Here is a 27,726-nt window from a genome sequence, read left to right as displayed (position 1 = left end):
GTCCTGTTCTGAAGTGAACCTGCCATACAACCCAGTGTTGCAAATAAATTTCATACCTGTCTGCTGTAGAGAGCGAGCTCTGGGGAGCAGTGATCATGAGGTGTGCTCTGCCGTGTGTGGCCAATGCCAGTGTATGAGCATTGGTATTCTGGGGATGCTGAAAGGGGCGTGCTTCAGAATGGAGAATGAGAAAGAAAAATGAGTTTTTTCCCCTCTTCTTGTGTTCACATCTTGACCAGTTTTCATTCAAAAGAACAGTGTCTGAGCTGAGTGGTGAGGGTTTATGGATAAGTCAAGCAGGATGAACTAAAGAACTTGAGTCCATGGTAGTTTTACTTACAAATACCAAGCAAGAAAAAGGTCCTCCTAAACTTTTCCCTTTGCTCTGATCGTGCTGTGTATATGCAGTGTTCTGTATCCATTAGCCATACCTTAGAGTGTTTGGTGTCTGAAGCACATTAAGATCTCTGTCTCCACATAACTTTGCCACAAGCATCCTTTTGTCCTATCATGGATGGCATCCTGTAGCTTTGCAAGTGCAATCCTGTAGTGCAGTACAGGCTTCTTTAGATATGACTGTCAGCTGCCATACGCTGCTCTGTCTGGTACAGCTCATCCCTTGTCTCTTCATTGCTTGCTCTTCTGTTACTCACTCTGACCACTGCTTGCAGCTGGGGCTGGCTGCTTGTGTGGCTTCTCCAGTCCAAAACCAAGGAGGGTGGTGGGTTTGGAGGCAGGCTGTGCGTCCCTTTCCTTCCCCACAGGTAGTGGCATCCTTATTTCTCTTCAGCAAGGTGCTACGGTGGAAGAGAGCCTTCCTGTGGTATCAGAAGCGTTTGGTTATAGAAGGCTGATTGAGAGCTGACGTCTCAAACATTGCAGGACTGAAGGGATGGTGGGGGAAGAGTTGCTCTAAATGCAGCGTCTGACTTTTGTAAGTAGATAGGCTCTAATTAGAGCCTATCACCTTTTGTTGATATTTCCCAGGGACATATCCTCGCTTGTCTGCAAGAGCAGAGTAACTTGGAGTGACCCTAGGTGCTGCCAGAATTCTCTGAATCTCACTAACTCTTTGTCCAAAAGGCTTAATAGCACTACAGCTTTTAGTACTCTCATGTGTCCTTTTGGTGTTGGTTTCATGAAGGATTCAGATTATTTGCTTTCTGTTCCTGAAACAAGATTTCTCTTAAACTATTTTGTTATGTGGTCTCAGTGCACTGGAGTTGCTGATAGATAAGCCTGGGCATCCTGTACTTGCATGCTGAATTCTGTAATGTATGAGTCAGATTAACTGTTTAGAGAATTACTTTCTGAAGTTTGCCAGGGCTGAAAAGACTTTCTGCGTCACCTTTCACTTTAAGAAGTTACTGGGAAAGTATGTCTGGCAGTAAACTATTTACTTTCTGGCTGGGATTCATTTCTGTATTGCTTGCGCTTCTTTTAGTTAGAGAGCAGACACTCCACTTACTCTGTAGTCTCTGTTTTTTTCTCTTTGAAAGTCTAATTTGTGCTCAAAGGACTGTAGTAAGAAGAGAGAGAGAGGTGAAGTTGATGTTGATGACAAGAAATTCTGGTTGTTTTCCTGTACGTAAGTGTTGGGCAACATCAGAGAAAATGTCCTTGTAGTGCTTCCAGATCTGTCTTGCGCAGAAGGCTGAGACAAAGGCCATCTTTGGTTTCTTGTATTGCTGTATCGTTGAAGAATGAAATGTGTTCCCTCCATTTTCTGCAGCAGCATAAACTTGTTGTCTGACTCGCACCACAGTTCTTCATGTTCTATTACGTGTCATGAGGACGAAGGTTTACCCAGAAGGGTAGTTTCATGCAGTGGTTACAGAAGGAAGAGAGAGAGTAATCCCAGATGATTTACTCCCCGATGATTTACTCAGTTGTTTCTCACTCATTAACTGTCCCAGACCCCCTTCCCCTCCAATCTGCAAAATGCTCCCAGAAGATGCTGGGGTCAGGGCTGGGAATGCAGCTGTGATAGTTACAGCAGGGTGAGCAGGTATAGCAGGTGCCCACAATTGTTGGGGGCCTTGCTGCTTTTTCTTGTCTATCCCTATGGTCAGAAGCCAGTCTTCAGTCTCAGGCAGGTTTTCTGGCTCCCAAAACAGCCCAGCTTGCTCCTCTGCCCAGTCAGCCCAGTTGTTGCTTGCCTGGTCCAGAGGTGTCGACCCCTCTGTTCTCAGCATCTTCCAGGAAATGTGTTCCCCTTCTGGTGTCCCCTATCTTGTTAGCTGCTGCCCCAGGATGATCAGGCATGTTGTGAAGCTTGTTTAAAATGGAAGTTGTGAAATACAAATTAGAGGTAGTGTATAAACGCACAGTGTTTGGTTTTGCACATGAATTACTCTGTACAAGGGCTATTTAAACAGTAGTGCAGCAGCAGCTTGGCATAGTGTCTCCAGGGGGATTTGAAGTATGAGGAGAGCAGATTTTTGTCGTAAGAAAAACACCATTTTCTGAGCCATAAAAGCTCATAAGAATATTTGCAAAAGGCAGTCACAGCTAACGGATGAATTCTGCTCTTGCTCATAACGGGAAGTCCCTGACTGATTGAACTGGTTGGGAGTTCTTACAGGGAGAGCTCGTTTTCTTTGTTTCTAGTACAGTACTAGATTGCTGAAGCTGAAACATTTTTTGGCATGGTTGGACCGTGGGCAGACTTCTAGAGAACCTACAATTCTCACTTACTGGCCAGCTTTCTTTACACTCCACAACCAGTCAGATCCACCAGGTCTCATGGGGACTGGTTGCTGTTTGGAGGATGGAAGCAAGGGTGACACAACCTGGCTTCAGCCATTGAACTGTTGTTTCCTGCATTCTCCACTGCTACCTTGCCCTTTCCCAGCAGGAGTTCTTAGCAGGCTAAACTCAAACGAGGAAGTCTGAGGTGGAAGATTGATTTTTGATCTGTCTTAGGTGCTTGTGTAGTCTCCTTAATTGGAACAGTTGAATATCTCGCAGTGTTTATCTTCATTGCAACACTTTCATACCTCACTGAATTGTTAACTCTGATTTGCAAACAGAGAATGGAGGCATAGAGGTTCTCAGTGGTTTGTCAAAGTTCATACAAGAAGCCTGTGATTGTGCAGGTGCAAGGAATTAAACTCTGCTGTCTTGTTACAAGCTTCACTTTTCTCTTCTTCAGAATCAGCAGAAGCATCATTTGACTGGTACCTGACAAAAATGTGTATGTGGAGTGAGAATACTGTGTTCTCTGTGCGGTGTAGAACTTGTAATACCTGCTTTGAAGAATGATGGTGGTTGCTGAATGAATTTGTAGTAAATAATAATATCAAGTATCATGTTTCGGAGTTTACATTTAATTTGTCTGACAGGGTCGATGCTTGTTGTGTTACCAGTGTTCTTGGTGAGTTTTTGCAGCTGGGCCATGTCCTTCTATCCAGAAGGCTGTGATTAGAGGCTTAGTTTTGACAGCAAGTTGAGACAGGGGAAAACTACCTTTCAAGACTAGGGTCGTTCTTTTTATTTTTGATTTATTTTTTGTTTCCTAATTCCTCTTTTGAAGCATGGTGACTTGATAGGGATGATTCATTTCAGAAACTGTCCATATGGGAGTAATCTCTGGAAAAAGTTGGATGTAATCATCATCTAAAAGGGCTAATGACAGTAACAAACACCTTAGCCTTTAGACTAAGGGTTCGAGCTTGGTTGTGTTAGTGGTAGTTATGTGGCACTTGTGCCATCTTGTACATGAAGTGTGATGTTTTGCTGTAATGAGACGTTTCTCGAGAGATGTTCTTCTGCCCTGTGGGCATGCCTCTGTCAGGAGAGTTGGGTAATGTTTGGGTGCTTGTCACAGTGACAGATGCAGTGACTGCAGACTTTCACCCATGTGTCTGGTATGCTTTGACCTGTAGTAAAAAGGTTCCAGCAGATCTCAGGAAGTTTTTGAATCTGTTCCTTTCCACTGTCCTCTTCCCTGCATTGTCTTGTTCTGATAAAAAGGAAACTGGAAAAAGCTGGTGTTTCTCTTCTAGCTATGTAGTGGGTAGTTAGACCTTTCCGTCCCCTCTGCCTCACTGCTTTTGTACATATCTTCCTGTTGCCCTGTTGGAGTCTTGTATTTTTGCATAATAAAGCTTACTTCAGCACTTTAATGAGAACATTGCTATAAAAAATGCAGGAAAATGCCCAGTGTGACAGGGCCAAGTGACCTTTTGTGGGGAAATTTAGTTTAAGGGTGGAGACTAGTGTAAGGACTTCAGTCTTACCAAGAAAGCATTGAAAAGATGGGAAAAATCCTGAAAAATACTATTGATGTTTGCTTCACAGGTGGAAAAAAAAATAAATGGGAGAATGATCTTGTAAGCTGAAAGAGTAAAGATTAGTGATATTGTAGTGGTCTGTGAAAGTCCTCTTCTGGAATGTTCTCCTATAACACTCTGCTGTATCCCATCCAAAAATTGTTAACAAGTTTTTGTTTTGTAGATTGCCTTTTAAAGCTGAAGTCAGGAGTTAGCTGAAGTGGTAATGGTTACACAAATCTGAGCATTGTTGTTTTTGAAGATGAAAATGTGACTGAATAAGATGTTTCTACATTTTATTGAAAAAGCTGATGTTGAGGAAAAGTGGGACCCAGGGTGATAAGGGAAATTCAGGTAAAAAGAAAGCAGAACAAGTGAAAGTCCAACCCCACCCCCAAAAAAAACAAAAAACAAAAAACACAAGAAAAGCAAAACAGACAGACAAAAAACACAATAAAATCCAGTAAAAGAAAATGAATAAAATGATAAGAGAAAGATACAGCCAAGAAAACAGTAAACACCAGATTGTGATGTTGTGTGTTCAGAAAAGCTTTAGATCCTTGGCTGTATGTTGACACAGATTTCCTTGTATATAATGAGACAAGAACATAGTGCTTCTAAATTTTCCCATTTTTGTACCAGTATTAGACAACACAGCTGTTACATGAGTAATCTGTGGTATAAAAATCAGTATTTCTTATACGTGACATCCCAGGCATGTTAAGGGCAGGGTCTGCAACCTGACCAAGTGTTTCACTGTGGAGTGTAACTTCAGCATTTTCCACACAGCTCAGGTGTGTGGTCTTGTTGAGAACTGTGTTGCAGCAGTTGTAGTGTTGGTATCTACCTGGCACTCTTAAATGTCATTCAGTACCATTTGAAAGTGGTGTTGATGCTTAGGTTTGAAGTAAGTTACTTGCCCATGTAACTGCTGATGATAAATGTAAGGGTACTGAAAAGTGTCAGGACCCCACGGGAGAAATCAGGAAGGATGTTTGATAAGCTCTGCGAGGAACTAGAAGAGACAGGAAGGAGAAGCTGGAGACACTTGGGAGTAGTCTCCTAAAGCTAGGAGAAGGGAGGGGGATGCAGATTACAAGCAAAGGTGGTACGTGCAAGCACTGGAAGTCTGCATGCTGCAATCCAGACTGTTTCGTGTTGTGGTTCATGAGGCATAAGCAGCTGTGGAAATTGGATGTCTGACATGAGGATTCAGGACCAATGCACTCTCCCTCCTTTGTAATCAGAGCAGACGTTTTGCTGCGTTAATTACTGCTTCCTACCCATGACAAGGAGTTCACATCCACAATGGTTCGGGGTGTGGGGGGGTGGTTGTTTTTTAACCTGATATGTATCTTCTAGTTTAAGGTGGAAAACACTGTCTTCTTGCATACAGAAAACTCTAGCAGGCCACAGCTGATATTTATTGAAATAAGCCCATAAGAAAGACAGCAGGCAGTTGGAAAGAATCCCTTGGGTACCTAATCAAAGCTAATTTTCAAGCAGTTTGTTTAATGTGTGGACTGTTCCTGCAAGCATGGTAATGCTTCTGAGCTTACTGGGAAGAATAGCAAGGTCACGTCCTTAGGACTGTGCTGACAAGCCTGATTTGAAGCTCACAGGATCTTCCCCTTCGTTGCAACATGTGCCTTCATCTTACTTTGTCCCCTATACTCTGTTCTAAAGTACTCTGTGTGTGTCACTTCAGAAACACTTATCAATGAATACTAGTTGAAGGGGTGATGCTGGGGACAGGTTTAAATACTTTGGGTCATTGATTTCCCAGAGCTGATGTGTGCCTTTGCAAAGGCACAGTGTAGCTCTGAGATTCTTAACCTACTTGAAAGAAGATTGATGCTGCATTGGGTTTGCCAAAATACAAAAATTGGAGAGAAGGGCGAAGTAATGGCTGTTGCTGTGTCACAGAAAAAAATTACATTTTTCTTTGTTTCTGAGGAAACATAAGCTAGCCTGCTACACTCAGATGTGAGCAAAGCAATGCTGGCAGATAAAAGAATAACAAGATTTTAGTAATTATAGCTTGCATAGATAAAGGTCTAACTGTATGGGTAGCTGGAGACAAAAAGACCATGAAGAAAAATATGAAACAAAATACTGCTTACTGTGTGATGGTAGGTAGCAACATGCAATTTTGAAGCGTATACTGACATTTCTTGTCATTTGGTGTGGCAGTCCTGAAAAAAAAAAAAAAGAGCAATATTAGCCTGCTGCCTGCTTTCTGGCAAAGCTTTTCAGTGCTGAGAGAAGCCTGAATGTTGATGAAAGAAGGGTAAGTGGGTTGCCTAGGCAAAGCACAGTTGGCAGAGATGTAAGCAGGCACCTGCAGCAATAGATGGTAGTCCTAGGAAGGACTCTGAGGTCCTGCTGTGTCTCCCAAGATTGCATTAACCCTTTTGACTGCAGAGGTTTGTAAAGAGACAGTGTTCAAATAGGCTAAGGTGACACTAAAAGCCTCAGAGTTGTGGCTTCTCGGACTACAGCTCTGTTTCCTGAAGCTTGATTTCTTTGTTGTGTGACTTTTCCTTTGACCACACAGAAATTTTGCGCTGTTCCTGGAGCTCAGATTTTAAGTGGCTCTGGCTGAGTCATGTCTGTCACCTGTCTTCCTGATAATGAAGCAATCCCACAATCTTTGTATCATCTACAGATAACAACAGGAATGTTTCCATGTCGTCTTCTAAATCTTTATAAGAATGTTCAGTTTCAGAGGTGCAACACCGATACCTCTGGAGGATTTTGGTAGAAATTTACCTGCTTGGTAATGGTTGTTCATTTATAATTACACCTTAAGGCCTCTCAATTAGCCAGGTTTAGAATCAGTAGAATATGTATAGCATTGATTCCCTTTTTAAATTATTCTTCATCAAAAAGTGCCAAGATAAACGTCTTACACAGCCTAAATGTGTCATAAGCATACTGTATTTTTTTTTTCTGGTCAAACTTGTAATCTCATTAGGAAATGTGATTAGAAAATGTAAAATTGTAATCTCATTAGATAGGATCTGTTGTTTATAAAGTTGGCTTTGACCATATTTCCTGCTGTTAATTCTTTACTAGTCTGGTTAATATCAGCTGTCCTTCCTTCTTTCCCTACCCTGCATGCCCTGAATCATGCCAAGCTGACATGAATGTGATATCCTATGTTGTGTTATATGTCCTTAGTAGATACTATGCCAACATTAACTTTCTTCAGCTCTTGAGGAAAATTTCTCTTGTTCTAAAATGTATGGAGCAACAATGTGAAGTTTCCATAGTTCTCGACTTTCTCTTTTACTACTCTTGGATACAAGTTACTTAGTGACCCTAAAAGTGCTCTAGTACTTGCTGTTTGACATCTTCCTTAGTTATCTTTGAAGTAGGAATGACTGCCTTGGAGGATTGCCTTCCCATGCACAAAACAAAAATATTTTGATAAGCAATTATGTTTTTTCTGGCTGTTGTCTATCTGTCAACAGTTCTATTCTTTCCATTTAATAAGGAAAAGTTATATTAATATATGTTTTTATTTCTAATATGTGTTATTTGTGTTTCATTGTCTTTGTAATCACTGTCTGAGGGGCAAAAAGGAGGTAGATAAGGTAGACGCCTACCTCAACTGAATTCTTTAACTCTTTCTCTCTGCTGACCTGGGCACCTGTTTATTTTGCTTGAAGGTACTTCTAGGGGGAACTTGTAAATCCCAATCTTTGCTTTTGAGTGTGGTAGCTTGACTTGCTTATGAGTGTAAGCAGACACGTGATAGTTACAGGCTATTAGGATGAGATTATTATGCTATTTTAATTCATACTGTCCTTGCAGTATATGTGCTGCTCTTTGGTCAGATAAGCACTTGTGCTTTGAACTCTCTTTGAACATGAGAGAAGTCCAATTTTAGTGGACGAAGGAGGCACCATGGCTTAGACTTACCAGATTTTGCTTGCAATCTGAGCAGCATTAAAAAGAATCTTTTAAGGATATCCTTTCACCAATGTTACTCAGAGAAAATCTTTTATTCAAACTGTGCCATCTGTGTAAGGGTGTTTTTTTAAAGCAGCTGACTTGCTTTAAATGAGGTGTGATGTCTGTGTAAGCTCCAAAGACCACTTTTGCACTCCATGAAACAAGAGTACAACCTTAGTAGGTATTAAAAGATGCAAAGCAGTCTCTTAGGACACCAGAGAAGTTACCATTCAAACTATGAATCACAGGCCAAGTCAGAGTAGTTTATTTCACTCAAATATTTCTGAATTGCAAAGCCAAGAAGGCTGAAGAAATGAAGACCTGCACATCTGTCTCTCAGCAGGTTTCATTCCATCAATTTTTCCTACTTGAAAAACATAATGTATTGCTATTCTTTCAAAGCAGATTCTTTAAAAAATGTGTGGCTGCATGCAATTTTAGGATTAGCTTTTTTTAGCTTTTTTAATAAGTAGCATGAGATACAAACGCAAAATAGGACTATATGCATACTAAACAATGCTAAGAATTTTGTTTTTCATGAAAGCCAGAAACGCTCTAGAAACAGCATTATGGCTTACACATCAAATTCACCCCTGTTGATGATAGCTTATGTTCACTCTCTTGGGTCTTTTATAAGTTTTGCTTCATTGTGCAGGCTTGTAAATCCCAATTATACTAATGGGTGTCATGCTTTCACATTATAGGAAAGAAGTGCCAAATACAGCCCACAGTGGGATGCCCTCATCTAGCAACTAGCTCTTACACTATGGAGCCTTTCTCTTAGCTATCAAAAACATTTAACACTGGGGAAAAGAACATTAATACAGCTTGTATTGGAGTCCAAGGACAATGATCCGGAAAGCTGTTGCAGTCGTGTTCTGTCAGGCTGTTGCATATTGGAGCTAGAGATAAAGCAGTTCACACGTGAAAGAAAGTGGCATTTGCAAAGTTGATGGTCAGTTAATTATTGCTGAAAAATACATAGCAACTTGCTCTTGTACTTTTTGGAAACATTATTTGATATGCTACCCTCATTTACTGAAATGTCTCGTAAAATAATTCTTTGCTATGAATTAGAAGGTCAAACATTTGCGCTCCCCTGTTTCTGAGAAACCAGTTCTACAGAAAGATATGAAACAGGTTGGTGTCACCATATGGCATTTTGATGAGGACTGGTGTCCTGTCTTTGTTTTGAAAGAAATCAAGTCACAGATATTACTGTGCTTTCCTGTGGACTATTTGAGTAGGATTGGGGATTTCTTATTGTTGATTTGGTTGGCAGCGTTTTGAAGAGTCTGAACAATAGGTACATTAGGAGAGATGTATGAACACAAGTTTTAGATTTGTTCATGCTTCAAACCAGTGCTCTTAGAATGGGATTCATGTGGTTTTGTTTTGGACAGTTACCTGAGGATCTCGAGGTGGGAGCACAGTTGCTCTGGAGGGTGGGTCATTTTTTTTCTGAAGTCATTTTTTTGAGGACCTCTAAAAATGGCTTAGCCTTCAGTGGCTGAGCTCTTAGCTCGGATTTTTGGTGCTTCACAGGATTATGAAGGTCTTATCTAACACAGTTCATGTTTATTTTTCGTTAGTAACTTCAGTAAGTATTTCATTTGAGCGCCTGAATTTGGATGGAGGGAACATATGGTATTATACCAGACATTAGGAAAGGTTATGTTCAGAAAAGAATGACACTCCTATAACCAGCATTTTCCCATCTGCTAGTCTGCTCTTACTGGAGGATTGTCATATCCAGAGGCTCTTAAAAGGATGCTCCAAGGCCTCACCCATTGACTGGTTTAATGGGACATTTTGTCTAGGCTAAGGCTCCATAATTTAACGTCTTCCCTGAACAAAACGGTGGCTTTTTTGCTTTTTACGTAATCCTGGCCATTTTCCTTTCTTTTCTCTATACAGGCCAAAGCAAATCACATTAACAAACATTTGTCTACATTGAGTATGTGTGAGCCCATGGCATCTTCAGCTTCGTGCTGCTAGTCAATAAGCAAGTTGATCACTGAAGGGATTGGTTTGCTGATTCTTAGCATTTCCTGAAAGTCTCCACTGCAGGTGAGGTGCAGCTGCAGAGTAAGGTTTTCTTAGAAATTAAGAATGTGTGCAAGCAAGAGAGTAGTAATACTTATTACGCAGAGTAACGGTTTCATATTATCAGAGCTTATAATTCAGAGGGAAAACCATCTGGTTAAAAATACATGCATTTTTCTCATTTCAAGTATAACCCCAGGGTTGCTTTTTCTTGTTTTCTTCCTGATTGCTTTTCATTTTGTCTAAGAACTTGTTAATGATCTGTGGCAATCGAATTCACTATAGTTAACAGGGAAAATGAGAGTTAATTTTGGAATACTGTTGTCTCTCACTCCCCTCTATTCTGTCAAATTGTCACATGAACCTGTTGTGCTTTATCTTAAATTAAATTATTAGAGGTAGGCACTGTGTATTTCTTTGTGGTTTTTGTCTTTCTAGCTGTGTCTCCTGAATGTTCTTTTAAGGGTTCTGAGTTGTAAAAGAGAAGTGAAAACCAAAATTATGTAGTATTAAAAAATGGCTTTGTTTGCTTACATCTATGCTTTATAAAGTTGTGGAACATACGAAGATGGGTGAGCAAGCATTAAACTAAGTTGGTTACCAGAAAGGTTCAGCTCCAGCAACCTTCACCTTCTGGAGGTGGCCTGAACAGGCCTGAACTCTTGAATCCTGAATAAGCTAAATTCACAACCGCCTGTGGTGTTTTACCCCATAGCTCTCTTGTGCAGTGCCCTCCTGTGTATGGTCTTCAGAGAAGCTCCTGTGTATTATTTTCTTTCCTGTTGTCAAGGATAACCAAAACAAAGTAAAAATGAATCTGGAAATCCCTCAAGTGTTTTTACAGCTTAAATCTAATAGTCATTTTTTCCCAGACATGGTCTTGTTGTACATGCAAAGGTTTGGATGACTGTTCAGTGATGTGCTCTTTAGCTTGCGTGGAGATGGTATGTATGAGAATGGATTTTGTAGCTGAAGCATGCTTGAATTCATTGCATTTTTTCTTAATCACCTATTGCATTTGAGTTTTCAAGTATCTTCTCCCTGCCGAGTTTGTATACAGGAGTACAGGCTGTCTCTGCAGTTAACCCGCACTTGCATTTCTCTTTGTTGGGGCTGCTGCAGACCCAGACTCTGTGCAGACACTCCTCCTTTCTCATGTGAAAATAGCATCTCAGATAGATACATTTGGTAGTGCATGGTCACCCTCTTATTCTGTACAAATACCCATTGATGTCATATGATGTACCTGCGACTGCTGACTAATGCGTAGTTTTGGACAGTACTCACTTCTCTGTGTTGATAGTGCTGCATCGCATTAGTGACAATGAATTTCATTTCAAAGATACCTGTAGAGTGCAGTGAAATTGATATTAATGGTTTTTCTGGTTCAAGACAATCTACTTTTTGAAGTGAAGCCTACTTAAAAACCTGTTAAATTCTGGCAAAACCTATTATATCAAGTGTATTTCCATTCAGCTGCGCTGAAGGAAAAAGGGGATGACCAGATACCTGAAGATAAGATCCTGTCTGGATCTATGTTATTTTTAAGCTGGGTATCTAAAATCCTACCACAGTCCCAGAAAAGGAATCAGTCTCCTTGCTTTCTGGAACTGTCTAACCCTGAAAGCTCCTAAACACTTCTGTGTCACCTGAATTATCTCGGCTGTGATGCAGACCTAGGTTCTACCGGTGCTGATGGGAAGCTAATTGTGGTTGTGGGATTTTGGGAAATAATGTTCATCTTATGTGTTACAGCCTACTTGTGAGAATATTCTGCTCAGTAAATAGATAATCCATTTCAAGGCACAGCTCAAGAGATTTTCATTTCTCTCTGCCACATCCAGGAAATGAAAGGTGTACATTATAGCCTTGGATCTCTACCATAAAGGATTAAATGCCTAAAACTGTGGATTAAATGCCTAAAACTGTGGTGCATCTGCATAAATAGGTGACTAAATTTGCTGCATGAGTTCCATATGGAGCATTCAAAGCTGCAGAGCTGAGAGAAGGGCTTCATTGTGCAGCCCTGTCCTGGGACAGACCACATGGCTCTTAAACTTAATGCTGTATTTGATTTTTTCATTTGCTTTTCAAAGAAAGGCTTGCAAGCTTTCTGAATGTAAATACATTATTAACGTCCCAGAGGTAAAGAACTTGATCTTTTGGCCTTTAGCACCACTTTTTTTTCCTGAATGTACAAAATCAAGGAGCTGTACAGCTGTAATCAAATCAGGATGAGAGTCTATTTTTCTAGTATTGTAGGATCCTTAGGACTACATGGTGCCTGATCCTTAAACTGTGCAGAGATTGGAGAACCAGAGCAGGGAGAGGGACAAGTAGGTTTTGCTTCTTCCTTTATCTGCTCTCTTTGTAGGCAAGATGGCATTCAGACCCTGTTCTTTTTTTTGGGGTAGAGGTGCTGTGCATGCCGAAGAAGAGCAGTGTGTGATGGTGTAATAGTAAAAACCAGGTGGATGATGTACAGCTTCTTGTGGGTTTGATTGCCTTAATGCATTAAGCACCTAGTGGGCTAGTCCTGAAAGAGGTGGTGGTTGTTTTTTTTGTTTATTTTTGGTTTGACGTGCATGAATGGCAACAAAAGATTTAAATCCCATCTGGAAGCAAATGCTGTGCAATTCTAACTGGTGTTTTGTCACTAAAAATCTGTTCAGGCTGTTCTGGGGACTTGATATCATTTAATGCCGTGCTGGTGAGCCTGGTATAAAATAGACATACGTATTTGCTTTTTTCTGTTATGGACAAAAGTGCTTTTGTACTATTCAGTTTTGACTCAATGGAGGCTTTGAGTCAAAGTCTTTGTTTTTGTATGCATCGTGGTTAAAAATAATGTTGTTGGTGTTGGTATCATGCTCACTAATTTGTTTGTATGATAGGAAAAAATAATTGCAAACAAAATTTTGTTTCAATCTGAGTTTTTTTTTAAGCAGACCATCATAGCTGCTAAATTCCTATATCATTCAAAATTCAGTTCTTTTATGTTTGAATTATGGATTATAACTTTAGGCTAATTATATCTGAGCTGTGCTTGTAAGTGAATACTAAAGTTCAGGTGTGTTTAGCAGGTGGACTTGGCCATTTTTCTGGGTTCTTTTTTGGATTTAAATTCTTCCTCTGTTTATAGGAAAACATATTATGCTGTGTTAAAGACATGGTCATACATGTTATTGGATTTGCCAGGACGTATAGAGTACTGCTTGTATAGCCATGAAAGCAGAGTAGCTCCTAGTGTACCTCTCTGGGGAGGCAGTTTAAGCACAGAAAATGAAATTGAAGAGCTCAAACTAAGTTTAGGTCCTACAAAGATGAATCCAACATACTACAGGCTTGGCAATTTCAGAATGATTTTCAAACCCGTGAATGAAACATGCTGTGAAATCATTTATTGAAATGATGGTGAAACTGCAGTGGGGAAGAGATCTTTGTCTCAAAGTGATACAAGTTAGTTAAAGTGTCCTACTAGGTTTTACATTGTATTATCTTTCTATCTCTTGGAATGGAGACATCAAGCATCTCCCCTTAAAATTTCACCCAGTTAGCTTTGTTCTGACAGTGTATGCATTAGTAGCATGCTGAAGTTTAGTTTCCTAGTGAAGAAGAGTGGAGAGACCAAGGGACCTTAAAAGTCCGAAGTCCCAGAAGTGACAGGAAATTGTTTTCTATACCCAGAGGATTCTGGTAAGTTGTACCACATTGTGAAGGCAGTACTGGTTCCTTCCTACACTCCCTGATGGTTTGATGTGAGGGGAAAAATACGTCACAATCCCACATCTAGGGATTAGTTTAATCTTCAAGGCTTTAGCCAGATGTCTGAAGATGATGTTTGCTGGCACAGATTATATTACATTCTTTCATTCTTTCTTCAGAGCTATGTTATTTCTAAACAGCTGTTCAGTTTACAATCCCAAATATGTGTACATGCATATTATAAACAGACCTTGGGTTCTCTTGAACACAGAAGAAGATAGACCAAAATTTGGGGCTTACAGTTTATGAGATATGTTATTTCCCTACTACATCTGGCAAAGCTGAAGTTTCTGCATTTGTGATAGCTGGGTGTAGTCATGTGCAGTAGATGACTGTGCTGTAGAATAAAATTTGCTCTTTCCTGTCTCATGGTTAGGATTGAGAAGGAATCTCCACTGACGCAAAATGTAACCATTTCTTTGTTACAAAGACCATTAAAAAGTGAACAATGGGTTTTGTTTTCGAGGGGCTTTGCAACCTTCTCAGTGATTCAAGGTGGTAGTTCTGTGCAGATACTCCTTCTGCTTCTGCAGTGTTTAAATGAATGACCCAGATGGGTCTGAGTCTTCCGAGTTTGTATTGTTCTTCACCAAAGGCAAATTTTGATTGAATGCAGTTTCTCCAGCCTTGTTCCAGGCTTGTTCCAGAACTATGTGCGACTAAAAATTTGATTAGGCTGTCACTGAAGGATGCTTACAGAAGCCTTTTTTCTAGTCCTTACACCAGCATTCATTTGCATCTGACTCATCGTCTGCAATGTCAGCAGTCAGGTGAAGCTGGCTTGAGTTTCACATTTGATCTGAAATCTGAAGATCATTTTTCCTTTCACTAAGGATGCTTCACCCAGCTCTGCTTTCTATTCCTCTTAATTTTCCTGTGGTTTGACACTGAGAAGTGCTATCTTTCTTACAGATTATAAATTTGTGTGGCAGTGGCTTGCCTGAGCCTCACAGCAAGTTGTTAGCAGTGCAGGAACAGGAGAAAGCTGTCTTGGACCAAGACTTACATGTGAAGCACAGTTAATTGGTATGGTATGTAGTCTGTGCACTGGAAAGGTGCTTAACAGGAAAAAAAGGCACCAGGAAGGAAATGATCTGGAAGACTCAAACAGTAAATAAACCTGTTTCTTGTAGATCAAATTTTATTTCCTGGTCTGATTGTTTCTAAGTAGACTGAGTTCAAGAACTCAGGTGAATCTGTTGAGTAGAAGTGAACTGTTTTCTTCCACTCCCTTCAGGAGAGCTTTTACTGAAAGTTGTTAATTGCCCTAGGAAATAATTAAGAAAAATGTATCTCCTCAGGCTCCGGGAATAAGTTTCCAATTGCATGCAAAAGGAGTTAAGGGAAGAACAGATACAAAATAGCAACAAAAAATATTTTTTCTCCCTATGGATTATTGTAATCTGGGAGAGCACACATGCTTAGATGTCCAGATGTTCATCCAAAGTGAGGTTCAGACTCTCGGAAACAGAGTTTGTCTCCTGCATCCTTTTCAACTTTTAAGAATAAGATTGTTCTGGTTGTGTGTGTGTGTGTGCGTGTGTGGAGCAGATATTTGGAAACCTTATCTGCAGCATCATATTCTGACAACCCAGTAAACTGTTGCTTGAGAATTAAAAACAATTGCATTAACAGTTGCAGGCATTTTTGTTGTTATTGTTGTTTTCCCTCCAGCAGTCACCATTCCATGCCACCTGATACTACAAATGTTGTCATACATTCTTCATTGTCATTCTGGTGTGAGATGCTGTGGAGCTGTAAACATAGCTCACTTGTCAAATGGACTCATAACACTGCTGTAAAAGGTGGCCGTGCATAGGAAAAACTGACAGCAAGTGGAGTTGTTGCATGGTTCATGTTAAAGAAATCTCCTATAACAGCATTAAGGCTGAGAAAAGTCTGTTGCGCTGTTGCAGCCTCAGGTATGGAATCGGGAGGGGCATGCTATGCGATCTTTAAATGACTCAACCATAAATGCTTTTCCTTCATTCCTTTCAAGTGTTCCTAACAAGACCTAGTTGTTACCATTTCAACTGCTTCGCATTGCTCACAGTGTGGACCCATGTTATGTTTAAGTGCACAGTTAAACACCTGCTATGAGAAAAAGCTTTAGTTCTTCCTGAATTTTCCTCCTCAGTGTGAATTTCACAAACATACATGTATTTTTCACAAAGCTAAAGTGGCAAAGGTGATAGTGTTGCCCTGTTTTGCATACAAGTCTGAGCAGAAAGATTAAAATCAGATGTGTTCACTGCTTTGAGATATTTGTTATAAATGAACTCTGATTCTTTACGTTTTCCTTTGTATTACAAAACATACAGAAGCTTGTGATTTTGCATGTTTGGTTGCTGCCATCTTTCTTTGCAGGTTGGATACCAAAAAAAAAAAAAAAAAAGATTAACACATCATCAAGGATTGTGTAAGATCTGTAAGATCATGTTAGTGATGTGTCCAGCATCAATAAGAAGGCTACAACAGACACAGTAGTGTATTAAATTATCAGACTGATTTAAGAATAGGCCCTTTGTTCTCTTACAGCCTGTGCTCACAGATACCGCTAAGTAGTGGTCTAATCACACAACCTTTTTCCTTGCCTCTCCCATCCACTTCTCCCCTATAGCTCAGGATCTGGCTTTGTGCACTGTCCTGTAGCTGCTAGCTCTAAGCAGGGCAATCACACAGCAGTTGTTTGTGTTTGAGGAGGCCATGTATTGAGTCCTCTTTGGGAAATACAAATCAGAAATCTAGCTTTTGCCAAGAGCTTAACAGCTAGGTCATTTCTTACCTACAGTTGTTACCTATAATGATATTTTAAAAATATGTTAGTAAAATACTTGCACAAGACTTGAGAAACTGTTGGTTTTATTGGGTAAAAAAAACAAAGTTACCACAAACTGAAGTGGAATGTGCAACTGCTTTCTGTTGGTTTTAAAACTTGGCTGATGGGACAGATTTTATTCAGAAATAGCCCATAACATTGTGCCATGATCCAAAATCTGGAACTTAATGCCATATTAGGTATAGCTGCAATCATTTGCAATTCTGTTTTGAGTGATTACACATGGGAAGAGGAATTTGAAATATGAACATGGTTATTAGCACATAAATGCAATTCTAACGGTTAGCTAAGATCTAATTGTTTGGGCAAACTACACTTCAGTTTCTACCGCTCCTAGCATCTCCCAGCACCACTAAGTGAAGTTTTCACATCCTGAGCAACATCATCATATTTGGATTTGAGCTGATGCTATTCTCAGATGACAGCTTACTATTTTCATTAGTAGAGCTAGTGGAATTAAGGCAAACGTAGGTAGTGTTGTGAAAAGTCTGTTGCATGTAGCTGACAGCAAAGACCTCGTCACTATGTGTGTTCCTTGTGCAGTTTCATCCACAGAACCGTTTTAAAAGCAGTTCTGAAATAGCGTCTTAAGGATCCCGAAATAGCCAGCAAAGGTCCCGTTTGTCTCCTTAGCACCTTGGCTCCAGGAGTAGCCAGAAACTCAAGGCAAACACAGCATGAGCGCAATCCCACTTTAGCTGCCACTTGCTAGCTCTAGTTTTCAATGACTGGAAATAGGGTACAGAGCTGTAGCAAAGGGTGAGGGAGAGGGCTCCAAAGGGGTAAATGTCACCAAACATTGCTGGCTGCTACTGCAGCTCTCTGGGTAGGGATTCAGCAGGACAATAAGGACCTGCAAGCAAGGCTTTGGGAAAATGATTCTGAGCTCAAAAGTATCTTATTATAGCACTGCAAGACCAGCTACATCAGAGGAGAATGGTATTATCACACAGTATATAGCAGCATTATTGACATTATGTTATGGGGGAAGACTGCCTTTGTCTTTTCCACCCACATGAAATTAAAGAGTGGCCCCTTCTGTAATGCAGCTGCCTCAGGCCCGATTGACAGCTTTATGCCTTGCGCCCTGTTCTGCGTGCAGGCTATGTTTGCCTGGGAAAATACTAGCAGAGTTCTTTGTAACTGAATTCCTCTTTATTTATGTGCACTTTGTGGAAGGACAGACATAACAAGGCTATTGCATTCTTATTGGGATCCAAGATAGCATCCTTTGAAAACAAAATAAGGTGCATCTTAAATTTTGTTTCAGGCTTCTTGCAGATTTGAGCAAATATGCAGGTTCTTGTGTAGACTCTGGATGTGTTTTCAGAAGTCTTTCACGTCTGTATCAGCAAGACACTAGCTTTAAAGAATGGTATGGTCTGAAGGGGTAGTGTTTGCAAACTTTCTTCTATGGGGTCTTGCCCCTTATGCTTTGGAAACTGATAGAATGTGTGTAGCATTCTGTGCTCTAAACTAGTTTTCCCATCACTCTGCAATGCCGAAATTTAAGAGGATATGTATAATAAGCATCATCTGTATGAGCTAGTAAAAAATAATACTGTTAAATGACATTGTAAACATTGTTACTTGTAAATTAGTGAGAATATTTAGGCATGTGCTTCTCAGTGAAATGCTTGTTATATTTTTCCATCAGTGCTTTGCTGTGATAAATGCTTTATTAGTTGAACAGGTGAGGATTTACTGCAAGAGATAATTCAGAAATTGAGAATATTCCAGAACCTCTATCCTTTATGCTCTGATTAGAAATACTTCCATGGAGTGAAGAATATCCTCAGTGCTTCTTGTTGCCCTTCAGTGTTATTTACACACTCTGCATTTTACACAGATTAGATGAAGATGTTATGCCCCAAGAGTCTGAACTTCACATAGCAATACAAAATTAGAAACAGTCAATTTTTTACAAATGGGTATAGCTATCCATTGTGACGGAGAGAAAACAGTTGAATAGAATGCAGAATAGCCTAATGTTATCCCAGGTCACTGTAAATGAGATTTACCTGACCAAACATAAATGCTCTGTGTATGGTTGCTCACGTCTCTGCTTGTCATGACCTTACTTAAGGTCAGTGAAGAGAAACAGGTGCTTCTGGGGTGCATTTTAACTCATATTGATGGTTCAGATCAGATGAACTTGCCTGTTCTTCACTGATTATGAAGAGATCCTGAACGCAGAAGCATAGAGGTAGATGGGGAGTGGCTGAGGTCACTGGGCCTGTTCAGCCTGGAAAAAAGGAGGCTGAGGGGAGGCCTCATCGCGGCCTACAGCTTCCACACGAGGGGGAGTGGAGGGGAAGGTGCTGATCTATTCTCCTTAATCACCAGTGATAGGATCCGCAGCAGTGGTGTCAAGCTGAGGCAGGGGAGGTTTAGGCTGGACATCAGGAAGAGGTTCTTCACCGAGAGGATGGTCGCACACTGGAACAGGCTCCCCAGGGAAGTAGTCACTGCACTGAGCCTGTCTGAATTTTAGAAGAGATTGGGCTGTGCACTTAGTCACATGGTCTGAATTTTTGGGTAGACGTATGTGGTGCCAGGAGTTGGACTCGATGATCCTTATGGGTCTCTTCCAACTCGGGATATTCTATGATTCTATAATTCTATGTTTACATCTGGTCAGATGAATGGCACATCTGGAATCTGATTTCAGCCTTGGTAAACTCATAAGTTATGAGTGGAGCTCCTTGGGTCCAACAGGCTCAGCACTGGGAGATTAATCTTCCTGTTTTGGCTTTTGGTAAGAATAAGTTAGACATTTGGAATATGTTTTAACCAGCTTTGCCAGTTCCATGTGCCAGAGACAAGACAAAAAAAGGGAGAAAAAAATATATATATCAAAAAGATAAACAGAGTAATATAAATACTTCCTGGAAAGTAAGTCAATATGTGGCCTGTTCACCAACACAAGATTAAAGTAAACATCGGTTTACATGGTTAAAATAACAATTTTATTGGTAGCAGTTATGTAAGTAATTAATATGTAGCCACAAAATAAGCAGATGTTAATTGATTCTGCTGGGTGGGATCTTCTGAGTTACTTCAGAGGTGCTTCTGAAGACTCTGAAGTCATCTTGCTGTAGTATGTGGGATGATGGTAGCAGGAGTTCCTTTCCTCTCACAGTCAGCAATCTGATTTCTCTTGCTTTTTAAACTTCTTGTGTCTTGTGTTTCAGCTTGGGATCACTGACCCTCTGAGTCCCATCAGGTGTCTTCTCTGTCACCGTTACATGGACCACAGTCAAGTTAGCAATGATGAGAATTTTTTCTGCTCAACCAGGTTTACATTAAACTCCCAGCATATGTAGTTTATACAAGAATCGGAGCATAAACAAAATAGGTATTTTGCAGGAAATGCATAAGTGTGTTTGTTCAGAATTTGAACTGGTGTCCAGCTGGAACTGGGAAATACACTTGCTTTTCCTGATGTAGTGCTATGTGTAGCGATTCGTCATGATGTTCTTGCTTTGTTAAAATTCCCTTCTGCTCTAGGTCGTTGCTAGAAGCTGGGTAATGCAGAATTTGAGCAATCAATTTTATTTTCTTCAACTCTGTACTGTTATCCATTACTGCACATATTGCATCAAAACACAGTTCAGCCCAACTTACACAAGTCAGAATAAATAAAGGCACTTCCGGGATCTCATGCAGTATGTTGCCAATAAGAGAGTAGCATTCTCCCCTCAGACAGAGAACAGATGCTTCTGATCTTGACAGTAACAAATGATTTATCAGTGAAAAATCAGGAATGGGAAAACAATGGTCAGTCAGTGCCAGGAGATTACAGATTTTTAATTAAACTGCCCATGGGCAGATTGACCTGGCTGTTATTATCTGGAGAGGTAAACTGCTTCTTTCTAGTTCAGACAGACAAAGATTGTCCTTTTCTCAAACCTTCATGCAGATTATCCCATTGTTTCGTACTGCACATAGGTGAAAGTGACTGGGTACTGTTGCATCTAGCTACCGTGAAAGGGTTTGAAACTATTTGTCCTCCTGGCTATTAACTGAAAAGCCAGAATTAAAATAATAATCCACTTTCACAGAGCTGCTAGTAAGCTAAATTGTGTTTCTGTTTTGAGTAATCATTGAATCTCAATGTGTCGAGTGTCTCTTAAATCACATTCAGAAAGCTTGAGAAAGTTGCACTCGTGAGGCTCAATAGTTTCTCACAAGATCAGAGAAATACGTTTGATCTTCACTCTCAGACTACCTGCCCGCTTAAATCCCCTGCTTAAGTTACCAGCCATACTCCTCCATATTCAAGGAGAACTGCAGGGCACCGACAGCTGCATGGGACTTATTATCCTATCCCATTGCCCTTGCTGAAGGATCTCAGCTCAGGCTAGTTACAAATATAAATTAGGCAATGCTAATGGTTCAGTATCAATTTTGTTTCCTGCAGTCTACTGCTGCTAATTCTTCTTGCTTTTACATGCCTGTATTACCTTGAATTCCTTTCTTTAGAGTCTTCCCACCTACTGCCCCTAGACTTTAAATTAGAAACCTTAATCTGCAGTCCTTCTGTAGCCTATGGTTTCAGACTTCCTCATGAGATGCTTGTCTCTTTTCACAGACAACAGTTATAAAAGGCAGCACGGATCACTTCTTTGTGTAATGATTTAGACATGAGATCAAAGACTGATGTTTTCAAAGTGGTGGTGTCAATTCCAGTCAATAGCTCACTGCTGTGCTGTGGCATTAAGCCAGGAGGTGGTAGCCTATGGCAAGACCTTCCCATCAGAATACCCCGCTGCTCTGCGACGCTATGAAATAATGTGCAGCCATGGGCTACCACAACTTGCAATTCCAAAAAAAATTACCCTCACAGGGTTTGCTTCTGGGAGCAAGCAACAGAACTTCACAGGAGCTTGAGGACTCTGTGGCCCTGTGTGGGCTTGGCCCTGGGAAAACCATTCCCATCTCTTCAGATCTCTATATCTTCTGAGATGCTCTGGTGTCTCACTGAGTTCTACCGAAGAAGCTATATCATTCAGTGAAGTTAATGTTTGGAAGTAGCAAGCATGAAGAAAGGAAAGAAGAATTTACAGATATTTCCTGCAACAACATGGCTTAAGCACTGGCTTTTCAGAAAGCTTCTTCCTCCCCACAGCACTGCGGTCTGGTGTCCCTCACACAGGAGTGACTCCACAAGTATTAAGGGAGCACAATGGAGGTAGAAGGATGTCCAGAATATCTGCATGTAGAGCCCCTGTGGTGAAGTCTGTCCTGCTAAAGAGTCCAGTTGCCTCCATCAGATCTTTGTTGACATGAGGTGACCTGCCCGAACAAAACTCAAGGTCACCCTGATGCCCACACCCCTTGTTTGCACATAGCTACTGACTTTTTGTTGGAGGATGGCTGGGGCTTGGGGCAGGGCTTCCACAGCTCCGTCGTGTCCCGGTCCTTTCAAAATTCGTTCTGTTGGTCATTAGTCCGGCAGATGTTTTGAAGCTGATTCTTGGGCGGCAAATGCAGCAGTAGAGTTGTGCAGGGAGACCTTCAAAGCTAGTTGAGCAGAATCCCAAATTTTGCTGCTAAATTCCTGCCTATACCCTGTGGAAATGTGACATACTCAAGCAAGAGCATTGGCTTCACCTACATCTTTTCACTTGTTTGGACGCATCTGAATGGACATCTGAGACTGCTAGTCCAAAGGGCTAGCAGGAGGGTAACTAAACCATGAGGAACCCTTTCTTTTTTTTTTTTTTTTTTGAGAAGCAGTGAAAGCAGGACTCTTCTGACGGTGGAATGTAAATAGTGTGGGCTTTTTTTTATTTTTTGCAGCAGGGTCTTTGACCATTGTAAATTTTTCTGTGGGCTGCTCCAAACATTATAAAACAGATGACATTCTTCTTTTTGCAAATTAAATAAAGTACCATTCACTCTGTGTGTTTTCTGAATTGCAGATGTTGGCAGGAACGTGTTGTGGTCTAAGCAGACAGATCTGAGGCTGGTTAAAGATCTGGTGGAAAAGAATGCAAACGTGCTTCTCACGTGCCTTTAAGTCTGCGTCTCAAACTTCTGCTAGCAGATTTCTGTTGCTATTTGGGTTTTCCTATTAGAAATCATTCCATGGCAGCAGGGGACTGCAATGAAATGCTTATTCTCTCACTCTGCAGAGATGCCTGAAGTTAATTACCCAGGAAAACATCATATTCAACTTACAACTTGGGCATTATGAAGTTTTTCTGGGAATGTGAATACGGTGTTTGAAAGATGGCAAATGTTGGAAAATAATATGAAGGGATAAAGGTTGCCTCCCAGGCCTCATTACAGTTTGAAAAGAGAAAAACTAACATACTGCTGTTTTTGGAGGGCCAGAAGTTTCCTTGGTCAGTGTGGCTGTAGAATTACAGTTACACAGACAAACTTCAGAAAATAGTCTCAAATATGGGCTGGTTTTCTAGTATACTTCCGATTTCTCTGCATTTAGGGTGCTTAACAGATTCTGGAGTCTGTCAGGCATTTAATAAAAAAATAAATCACTTAACCAGTAGTTAGTTGTAGGGTTTCATAGCCAACCTGCCCTTGTGATGAACAAGTCTTTGTCACCACACTTTTTGCTGCGTACCTCGAGATAAAGCAGGAGGAGAGAAGCACTACTACCTCATAGTTTGGCTGTGACATTGATATTCCGTGTGTAGCTGAGGCTCAGAGGGAGGTCTGTAAGCACATGCATGCACCCCATTATGGCAAATGGGCGTACATGGTACTGTTTGTCAGATGGTTTCCAAGCCGAATCTCTGTAGGGAGCCCAAGCAGTAAAGTGAGTTTTACTCCTCTTGAGTATTACTCATTTTTATTGTTATTGTTATCAAGAGTGATAATTCACATGGCAGTAGTGCTGGCTGTCTGAGTCATAGGTGTTGTGCCAGGTCCAGTATAAACATTACCAAAAATTTATTCATTGGTTTATTCATTATGGAACAAGCAGCAGCAGCAGCAGAGTGCAAACTAAAAAGAGGTACTTTCCCTTGGGAAACAGTAGGTTTGGCATGCATTTTTGTGTTCTACCTTTTATTTTCAACAAAGGAAACTGAATTTTCTGTTTGATTCCGAGGCTTTTTTCGACCTCTCAGTTCAGACAGCCAGCTGACAAACAGCAGCAATTCTTTGAGTAGCGGTAAAATGTGCAGATGGCGTGTGTCACCAGTGAGAAAGTGTTTGCCACTGAATATTAGTGTCAGCAGGCCAGAAACTGCTGCTTGTCAACCTTGTTGGCCCTGTTAGCCTTGCAAGTGATTCAGAGCTGCAGTTTATGTTGTGTTGTCCAAAATCTCCTTATGTCTGAAGGACTTGTGGCAGGTGATTAACAAAAATGGGCTTGTATGCTCCAAACCTCTCTCTGTCTGTCTCATATATAGGCATGCATGCGTACAGCAAACTGGAGCATGATATTTCTAAAGGACTTAATGCTGTAAAGGCAAGTATATATATCTATGGTTTAAAAAGGCTAACATATACTTTTTTTTCTTTTTAAAATTAATGTCCCATCTGGAGGACTGCAAATTTAGCTAAGCCCACTGATTTTTATTTATGCATTGCCAGTAGAATGAGACAGAGGTCAGCTGTTTTGTTGCAAGTCAGTGATCATTGTGCTTAGTGCACAATAGCTTTTGCCTTTTTCTATCTAGTTTCAGGGACTCAGCTGAGATCTTTATTATAGTTCCTCTATGTCACTTGTGCCTTGTGTGTAACTGCATCCTTTGCTTACGTTTCACATGCTTGCTTTCTGCATTTTAAAGTGCCATGGCTGAGAGCTGGACATGTTTTCAAACTCCATGGAGCTAGAGCTGATTTCTCATTTCTGCACCTGTGTTATCATCTTCCTGAATTAGCAGGATTGTCATTTAAGGACAGCAGTCAAGAAAATCCCAGCAGTTTCCCTAGAGCTTCACAGAATACTTTGCTGAGACTTGAAGCCTGCACTGTGGAAAAAAATGTTTTGAGAAACCTCTGAAAATCAAGGAGACAGGATAAAAACAGAGTCTGTTCAGTAACTTTGCACAACTCTTATCTCTAGATACTCTTGAATGCTTCTCAGCTGAAGGTAGTCAAAAGCAGTGCCAAATCAATCAAATCAGATTACATGGGGAAACAAAACATGGGGATTTGAACAGCTTGGGCAGTGATTTCATGGTCACAGTCTTCAAAGTCTGGAGTGGAAGGAGGAAGGTGACTTGATGCTGGATGGGTAGTCTTGGTGGAAGGACAGCTGTTGCCTTGATGCTGTCTCAACAGCATTGGCAGGAACTGTAAGAAGGCATGTGCGAGTCTTTGGGCAAAATCCGGAGACGTGCTGCCAAACAACAGCAATTTGCTGTGGGGAGATGAGCCAGACCATGGAAGGAAAGGAGAACCCATATCGTGGGCTAGGGGTAGATGGTGTGGCTCTTGGAAAACAGCTAGCAGTGGTGGGCAAAGAAGCCAGCTGGATGTGATTTTTGGTGGCCAGTTCTACTTGCCAGCTTTGTGTTTCCAGCTCAGCTCTGGCAGAACCTTCCTTGAAAGTCTTCTCAAACAAAATACATGTCAGGGATCTGTGGGTGCAACCCTGTGCTGTGTGCTTATCCTAGAGTGAGGTCAAGCAAATTTTAAAGTAGGAAAAGAATGGAGGAGAACAGTGCTTGTGTTTTACATATGAGCTGAGAGGGGATTATTCATTGCCTTTGGAATCTGCACAGTTTGTTACGATGTAGGCAGTCAGATCCATGCCTGCAGCAAGTAAAACAACGAGGTAGAGCCAAGTGTGAGATTGGTTCAGTGTTTTGCTTTCCATTTTTCTTTGTTGTAGGGAAGAAGAAAAGAAGTTGTAGTGCTGACAAAGAAACAGATCAACTTGAGGAAATCTTGTCTGAATTGTTTTGGCAAGGAATGAAAATTGCCTCTGCTTAGCTAGTACAAAACCGTTGTTTTTCAATGGTTTAACAATGATAGCATTTCATTTGCCCATACTTCAGTGTGCCATTACAGTATGGCATCATCCTGTATGAAAATCCTGGTGTTGAAAGCCACAGTCTCATCTCACAGATGTAGACATTTCTGGAGTAAAATTCTGGTATTCAGCTGTGCAACTCTTGCTAATAGTGACAGCACCATTTCTTGCTTATTGTACATACTGTTTTTGTAAGCTCACCTTTGTGAGGGGTGAATTATGAATTACTGATGATTCAGACATGACTTCCTAAATTTGTTTCTAAACAGTCCTCTGGCCACACAAGTTGCTTATTAGAGGTCTAAGGGTCAAATATACCTCTTTTTAAGAACTCTGAGCTCCGTTGGCGTTCTCTCAGGACTGCATATGATCTAGTCTTTATTACCTTTTATTTATTCCCATTGTTACCAAGCTTTTGGATTTTCATTAGTCTCTGACAAGCAAGAGTTATTCTGAATAGGAATCGAAGATACTTTATATCTTTTAGGTTTAAGTCTTGCAGATGTTCACTTTTTCAGTAAAAGATTCAGGACTACCAGCACGTCTTCAGGAAGGCGTTTCATCTGCGTGTAACGTGTCTGATCTGCACAAAAGTATTGGCATATTGCATTGCATATTTTCCCACATATCACTGTGGGTTTGTTCTAAACAGTATTATATGTCCTAAAGAGACAAAGTGCTGAATTCTTAGAAGTGCTGAACATCGATGCCTTTTTTTTCTTTTTAAGTTAGAAGGTATTTTTATCATTTCAGAACCCCTGAAAGATGCATTATGAGAATTTCAAAACATGCCAGTTTTGAAGACAAAACTTTAACATTGAGCAAAAGAAGAGATGATGGCAAAGCTTTAACAGAAAGAAAAATGAGTCCTTTTACTCTAGCAAAATACTTTTCCTCAATTGTCTTGTTCCCAAGAATGTTTTACTGCATTTTTTCCAGAAACACAGATTGATTCTTGTCTATATTTTCTTTTCTTTGTGCTAGGGCATACTACATTCAAACCTCGAAGGCTGACTGCTGCTTTTCAAAAAAGACAAAATAAAATGCTTTCATTCTAAGAAGTGCTTTATTTCCAAAATAGCAAAAGCAATAACTTTGTAGTCAAACAAACAAGAAAATTTCTTTCTAATTCTCTTTTTCTAATTCAATGTCATTTTCAAATAAAAACAGAAGCTTTTCCAATAGGCACAAGCTATTTTTTTTAAATACTCTACAGAAGAAAGACATGCATATCAAAATACTTGAAAACAATCCTAAATTCATCATTTTTATCCTGAAATCTAGCCCTTTGATCTCCATGGGCAAGCCGCACAACTAAGACATTATTTTTGCATGCAGACAGAAATGTATCCCCAAGAATAGTTTTTAAAGGTACCACTTTCTAAAAGAAGTGGTTGCCACTTGCATAAATTGTTAAGACCCATGGCAGTTGCATGTCAGCCCAGAGATCCAGCCTGCCCCATGGCCTGTCTCAGAGAAGATGAGCTATGCTGAGTGAATGTGCTCTGCTGTGAAGTCCCTGAAGGGCATCTTGGCCTGATGTTATGGCTCCAAGAAAATAGAAACCAGGAGAGTAAAAGGCACAACAGGAACAAGCCTCTTGGGAGGCAAAAGAAATGCAACCCAGAAAGCCTTTTTCCGTACTGAAAAAGCTCTTACAAAGGCAGCAGCTGAGCAGCAGATTGTGAATTGTGTCTTGGAGGGTGTTATTTGCCAGGCCCTTGGCTTTGCTGAGTACACAGCAGACTTTCAGAAGGAAATAATGGTCAACAGCAGGTTCTTGGGGAGAGGTGTAAGAACAGAGCTGGGAAATAGGAACATCTCCTTGACATGCTGTTTCCGAGCTGTAGGTGGCATTTTTCTATTTGAGAGCCCGGGATTAATTT

The 27,726-nt window shown here is 40.6% G+C and overlaps 1 protein-coding gene and 1 long non-coding RNA gene across 4 annotated transcripts in view; both read left to right on the top strand.

Annotated features, from left to right (window-relative positions):
- Positions 1–22,763, top strand: part of LOC126913634 (uncharacterized) — a 28,997-nt gene extending 6,234 nt beyond the window's left edge. The window contains exons 4-6 of the long non-coding RNA XR_007709203.1: positions 14,958–15,076; positions 15,723–15,967; positions 21,479–22,763. This is a non-coding gene — a long non-coding RNA (uncharacterized LOC126913634). The remainder of the gene's footprint in view (positions 1–14,957; positions 15,077–15,722; positions 15,968–21,478) is intronic.
- The window catches only part of ADAMTS12 (ADAM metallopeptidase with thrombospondin type 1 motif 12), a 171,190-nt gene that overhangs the window by 24,620 nt on the left and 118,844 nt on the right, over positions 1–27,726 (top strand). The window lies entirely within an intron of this gene.

This window comes from Cygnus atratus, chromosome Z (assembly GCF_013377495.2).
Source record: "Cygnus atratus isolate AKBS03 ecotype Queensland, Australia chromosome Z, CAtr_DNAZoo_HiC_assembly, whole genome shotgun sequence".
NCBI lineage: Eukaryota > Metazoa > Chordata > Aves > Anseriformes > Anatidae > Cygnus > Cygnus atratus.
This window is presented reverse-complemented; position numbering and strand designations above follow the sequence as displayed.